Source organism: Lepus europaeus, chromosome 7 (assembly GCF_033115175.1).
Source record: "Lepus europaeus isolate LE1 chromosome 7, mLepTim1.pri, whole genome shotgun sequence".
Classification (NCBI taxonomy): domain Eukaryota; kingdom Metazoa; phylum Chordata; class Mammalia; order Lagomorpha; family Leporidae; genus Lepus; species Lepus europaeus.
In genome coordinates this window covers 103,135,567-103,141,613 of record NC_084833.1, presented here as the reverse complement: position 1 = coordinate 103,141,613, position 6,047 = coordinate 103,135,567, and positions in this window count along the sequence as shown.

Below are 6,047 nucleotides of genomic sequence, written 5' to 3'. Positions count from 1 at the left end.
GCAGTTAAGGTGCCTACATCTCGTGTCAGAGTGTCTGGGTTTAATGAGTGCCTCTGGCTCCTGACTCCAGTTTCCCACTTATGTGTACCATGGAAGGTAGTAACTATGGCTCGAGTAATTAGGTCCCTGCCCCCTACCTGTGGGACCTGGGTTGCATTCCTGACTCCTGGCTCCAGCCCCAGCTCAGTCCTGTCTGTTGTAGGCATTTGGGAAGTGAACAGAGGATAGTAGTTTCTCTCTCTCTCTCTTTTTCTCTCTCTTCCCCTAACCCCCATCTCTGCCTCTGTCTCTCTACCTTCAAATAAATAAACATTTTTCAAGAGAATATACATGAGATTTCATTTTTATATTGGGAAAAAATTCCCACAACCTTAAATTTACCATCTTAACCATTTTTAAGTGGGCAATTCAGTGGCCTTAAGTACATTGCCATTGTTGCAACAAGCCTCTAGCACTTCTACATCCTTCAACAATGAAACTCTAACCGCTGGATACCTACTCTCTCTCTCCCCATCCCCTGCCCTTGGCCATCACCTTTCTACTTTCTGTTTCTATGATTTTTAGTATTAGAGGTAATTCTCGTGTGGGACCTATAGTATTTGTCTCTTTATAACTGGCTTATTTCACTTGCACAACATACTCGAGTTTCATCCTTGTATGCATATGAAGGATTTCCTTCTTTTTAAAGACCACATAATATTCCACTATACATATACAGTACGTTAAATTTATTCATTCACGTGCTGATTGACGTTCAGGTTATTTTTACCTCTTGGATTCCATGAGTAATGCCGCAATGCTTGAGGTCCCTTGAGATTTCATATGATTTTAAATGCCTTTTATGGAAAAAAAAAAAGCCATTGGGATTTTGATAGGAATCCCATTTACTCAGTAGATCAATTTGGGTAATATGACATTTTAGCAATATGATGAATTCCAAAGTACAAATGTGGGCTATATTTCCATTTACTTTATCTCTTTGATTCTTCTTAGCAAAGTTTTGTAATTTTCAGTGTATATGTTTCTACCTCATTGGTTAATTCTATTCCCAGGTATTGTCTTTTTTGTGATGCTATAGTAAATCATATTATTCTCTTAATTCCTTTTCAGATTGGTCATTGTTGTATATAGAAATGCAACTGGTTTTGGGTGTTGATTTTGTATACTTAAACTTTGATAAATTTGTTTTTTATTTCTAACAGATTTGTGCAGAATCTTTAAGGCTTGCTAAATGTAAGGATATGTGAACTGAGATCATTCTATTTCTCCTTTTCCAGTTGTACACCTTTTATTTTTTTCCCTGTCTAATTACTTTGTATAGAACTTCCAGTACCGGGGCCGGCACTGTGGCACAGCGGGTTAATGCCCTGGCCTGATGTGCCAGCATCCCGTGTGGGCGCCGATTCAAGTCCCTATTGCCTTCTAGTTTGATTTCATCTCATTGTGCATATATGAATTTGTAAAGGGGACTTGACAGTACCAGTAAAGTGCATTTCTATGGTTTCAAATGGCTTGTTCCATCTTGTATATTAACAATACAGTTACTAATTGCAGTAACCTAAAGTTATCACTTTAAGGACAAAACATTATGAGATATTTGGACTCCAGTATTTCTTTAAAATAATGAGCAACAAATGAATAGCTTAAAATCAGGAGTTTGACATTTACCAGCATTTGAGTTCTTTTATACTCACCATAAAAATTATGAGATATCAGTGTACTTATTTTTAAAACATGTTCAAATACTACAACAAACCTAAAGAAAAACACTCCCTGGAGAAGCATGCAATCAAACACTTACATGTGCCACTGTCCACATTTGCCTATTGAACACCTGAAATGTGACTAGTGCAACCAAAGAACTGATTTTTAATTTAATTTAAACAACCTCATGTGACTAATCGCTGTTACATTGTACTGTGCAACTTCAGAACAATAGAAGTAATAGAGTCTCATTATTCTGGCTTTTTGATCACATTTAAATTAGAGCACTCAATTTGTTGAGCAGAAAAATGGAGTGGAAGGCATGTTGCAAAGTGATACAGACAAACCTCAGTACATGTAAAGAGTAATGGGAAGACAATTAGAAACTGTACCAGATAAGAACTAAATGGAAAGGATTTGAGGTAGCCTTGGTGGAAAATGATAACTCATTTAAGCAATTAACAGTTCTGTGATTAGAGAGATAATTAGATTTATTCTGAAAGTGTCTTACAGGAAGGTTTAGAACTGATGGTTAGTTGTGTATAGGGAGGAATTTCTAGTCTATGTTCCCTTATTCAGAGGAGTCTGGACCTAAATTGTGTGACTTGAACTTTGTCCTGATATTACAGCATTACAATTTCACTCCATTCACAACATTTTAATTCTTTTTGTTAATATTCTTTAACATTTTTATTTAGAAGGATGCAAAAAGATTTTCCTTGTAGGTAAATCTCACCAAGCACTCAGTTTATCACCAAAGTTGATATGCTAGTTTCCTATCACTGTTTTCATAAGTTGCCACAATTTGGTGGCTCAAAACAACACAAATCTATCATCTTACAGTCCTGGGGGTCATCAATCCAAAATTCGTCTCGTTAGGCTAAAGGTCAAGGTCCCAGCAGAGCTGGTTCCTTCTGGAGGCTCTGCAGGAGAATCTGTGGAACCCTTTTCAGGGGCAGAAGCAATCGGCATTAGGGGCCCTTCCTCCACAGTCAAAGCACATTACTCCAACCTCTGCTTCCTTACCACACCTCTTCTCAACTCTGACTTTCTTGCCTCCATCTTTTTTTTCTATTAATATAAAGAGATCAGATTTCATGTATTTTGTAGACATAATTCTAAGAACACACTTAATTCTAATGCACATAATTCTAAGAATACACTTCTCTCCGTCCATCCATCCATCCCTCCTTCCCTCTCTCTTCCTTCCTTCTTTCCTTCCTTTCAATTTACTTTATAATCACAGGCTTAATGTTCCACTACTTACAGCGTTCAGCAGGTAAAAAGTAGAAAGATCCCTGTTCCATGAGAATATAGACAAGGCTTATTATAAGCAATAATAAAATTGCAAGTTGTCAATTTCAGTCGTTATATATTAGGGCTTTTTTTTTTTTTTGGTACTCTCTGTATTAGCTCTCACAAATCAGAGAAAACATATGGTATTTGCCATTTTGGGGCTGGCTTACTTCACTAGGCAACATTCTAACTCTTGAGATCTATAGTTTACATAAATGGAAAGAATAGATAATGTTATAATGGGAGGAAGATTTTGAGGCAAACTTCTGCAGTCATTAGAGATTCTCTCAGAAGAGATTCCACACCAAACATTTAGAGTCAGCAAGAATCGAGGTGTCAGGGTCCATGTGTTGACAACTCTAAGTTGCTTTCTCTCAATGAGCTTTGTTTGTCGATTTGTGGCCTATGAGTATTACGAAATCAGATGAATCCTGGCTTAAAAGTTCCAAATAATTTTCCTAAGCAAGAAGACTGCTATTATGATCCCATTAAGTAAGATCTTCTATCAATAACATTTTCTTTAAATATGAATGGCCTACAAATAAACTTTTAAATGCTCAGTATCATTAACTATCAGGGGAATACCAATCAAAACCACAATGAGATATCCCCTCATACCTGTTAGAATGGCTATTATCAAAAAGACAAAAAGTAATAAATGCTAGTGAGGGAGGATGTGGAGAAAGGACAACTCATACATTATTGGTGGAAATGTAAGTGAGTATAGTCACTATGGGAAACAGCATGGATTTTTCTTTATTTTATTTTGTTTATTTTTAAATTATTTATTTTTAATTCTGATTAGTTCTAACAGATCCAATGTGGTTTGTAGATGCAGTTCTAAGAACATGATATTCCTTTCTTCCCTTACCCCCTTTCTCCCCCCTCTCCTTCCCACCCTCTTTCTTTTATTCCTTTCTTTGTCTTTTTTTAGTTTTTGAGATAACATATTTCAAATTTACATTACAGAAAAAAGGTTTAATATGTCACTGAATAAGAATTTTACCAAACAAAAAGCAAAGAAACCCTAGTTTAGTGAAAATATAGACAAGGGCAATAAACAATAATTGAATAGAAAAATGATCATTTCACCCATATACAATAAATTTTAAAGTAATCACAGATAATTAAAACTAGAACATAGCATTCTTAACCATTGGTTTCACAAAAGTAGAAAACAAAGTTTTACAAAATAGTACTTGCAGCAATACAGATACACACAGTTATTGCTTTTTTTTTTTTTTTTTGCATGTTCTCCCTGATATGTGGGAGCTAAAATTTAAAAAACAAACATAAAAGAAAGAAAAAGAAAATAAATCAGCATGAATTTTTCTTTAAAAAAACTAGAAATAGAACTACCATATGATCCAGCAATTCCACCACAGAGTATATATACAAAAGACATGACATCATTTTATCAACAAGATATCTGCTCTACCATGTTTAGTGCAGCACTGTTAACAATAGCTCAGCTATGAAATCAACTAACTTGTCCATCATCAGATGAATGGATAAAGGAAATATGGTATATATACATGATGAAATGCTATTCAGCCTGGAATGAGAGAGGGAGTGGGAGATAGGAAGGTTGCGGGTGGGAGGGAAGTTATGGGGTGGGGGGGAGCCACTGTAATCCATAAGCTGTACTAAAAAAATTTTTTTTAATTTTAAAAATGCTATTCAGCCTTAAAAAGAATTAAATTCTGTCATTTGCAGCAAAGCAGGTGGAACTGGAATATATCACGTAGAGTGAAATAAGCCAGGCAGAGAAATGCTGCATGTTATCCCTTACATGAAGGAGCTAAAAAACTAACAAACATCTCCCTCTGAACACAGAATGGTAATTAACAGAGGCTGGGAGAGGTAGGGAGGTTAGAGAGAATTTGGATAATGGCTACCAAATTGGATTTTGATCAAAGGGAGAAGCTACTAGTAGTACACAGCACAGTATAGTAGATAATAACCTAGCACAGATTTTATGGAACAAATAGAGGCTCCAAACCTCCACTCATTTTTAATGGTCAAAGAAGGGGAAATATTGCTTAGCCTGTTTTGATGAGCATTGTACACACACATTGGAATTAAAGACTTTTTTTATTTATTTGAAAGGCAGGGTTGAGAGAGAGAGAGAGAGAGAGAGAGAGAGAGAGATCTTCCATTTGCTGGTTCACCCCCAAAATGGCTACAATGGTTGGGACTGGGCCAGGCCAAAACCAGTACACTGGAACTCCACTTGGATCTCCCATGTTGATGGTGGGGCCCAAGCACTTGGGCCATCTTCCCTGCTTTCCCAGGCACATTAGCAGGGAGCTGGAACAGAAGTGGAGCAGCCAGGACTTAAACCAGTGCTTTTATGGAATGACAAGGTTGCAGGTGGCAGCTTAACCTGTTGTGCCACAACACCAGCTGCGAGGCTGTTTCTTAAATTAAATCAGAGATGATGACAATTTGCTATTCAGATGTGCTCAGTACTGGAGACATATCTTTTATTTTTGTTTTTTCTTCATAGCAGCATTATACACAATGGCCAAAAAGATAGAAACAACCCAAATATCAGTCAGTAGATGAATAGATAAACAAAATGTGTTTATACATATAATGGAATATTAGTCAATCTTCAAAGGAGGATAGTGTGACATATGTTACAACATGGATGAAGCTTGAAAGCAATATCCTCTGTGTAATAAGCCAGACAGAAAGGGACAAATGCTATGACTTCATTTATATGAGCTACCTAGAATAGTCAGATTCATAGAGGCAGAAAGTATGATGGTGGTTACCCAGAGCCAGGAATAGAGGAGAATATGGAGTTACTGTTTAATAGGTACGGAGATTCTGTTAGGGATGATAAGAAAGTTCTAGAGATGGATTGTGGTAATGGCTGCACAACATTGTGAATGTGCCCAATGCCATTGAATTACAAACTTAAAATTGATTTTCATGGAAAATTTTAAGTTGTGTATATTTAGTAACAATTTAATTTTTTAAAGATTTATTTATTTATTTGAAAGGCAGAGTTATAGAGAGGCAGAACCAGAGAGAGAAAG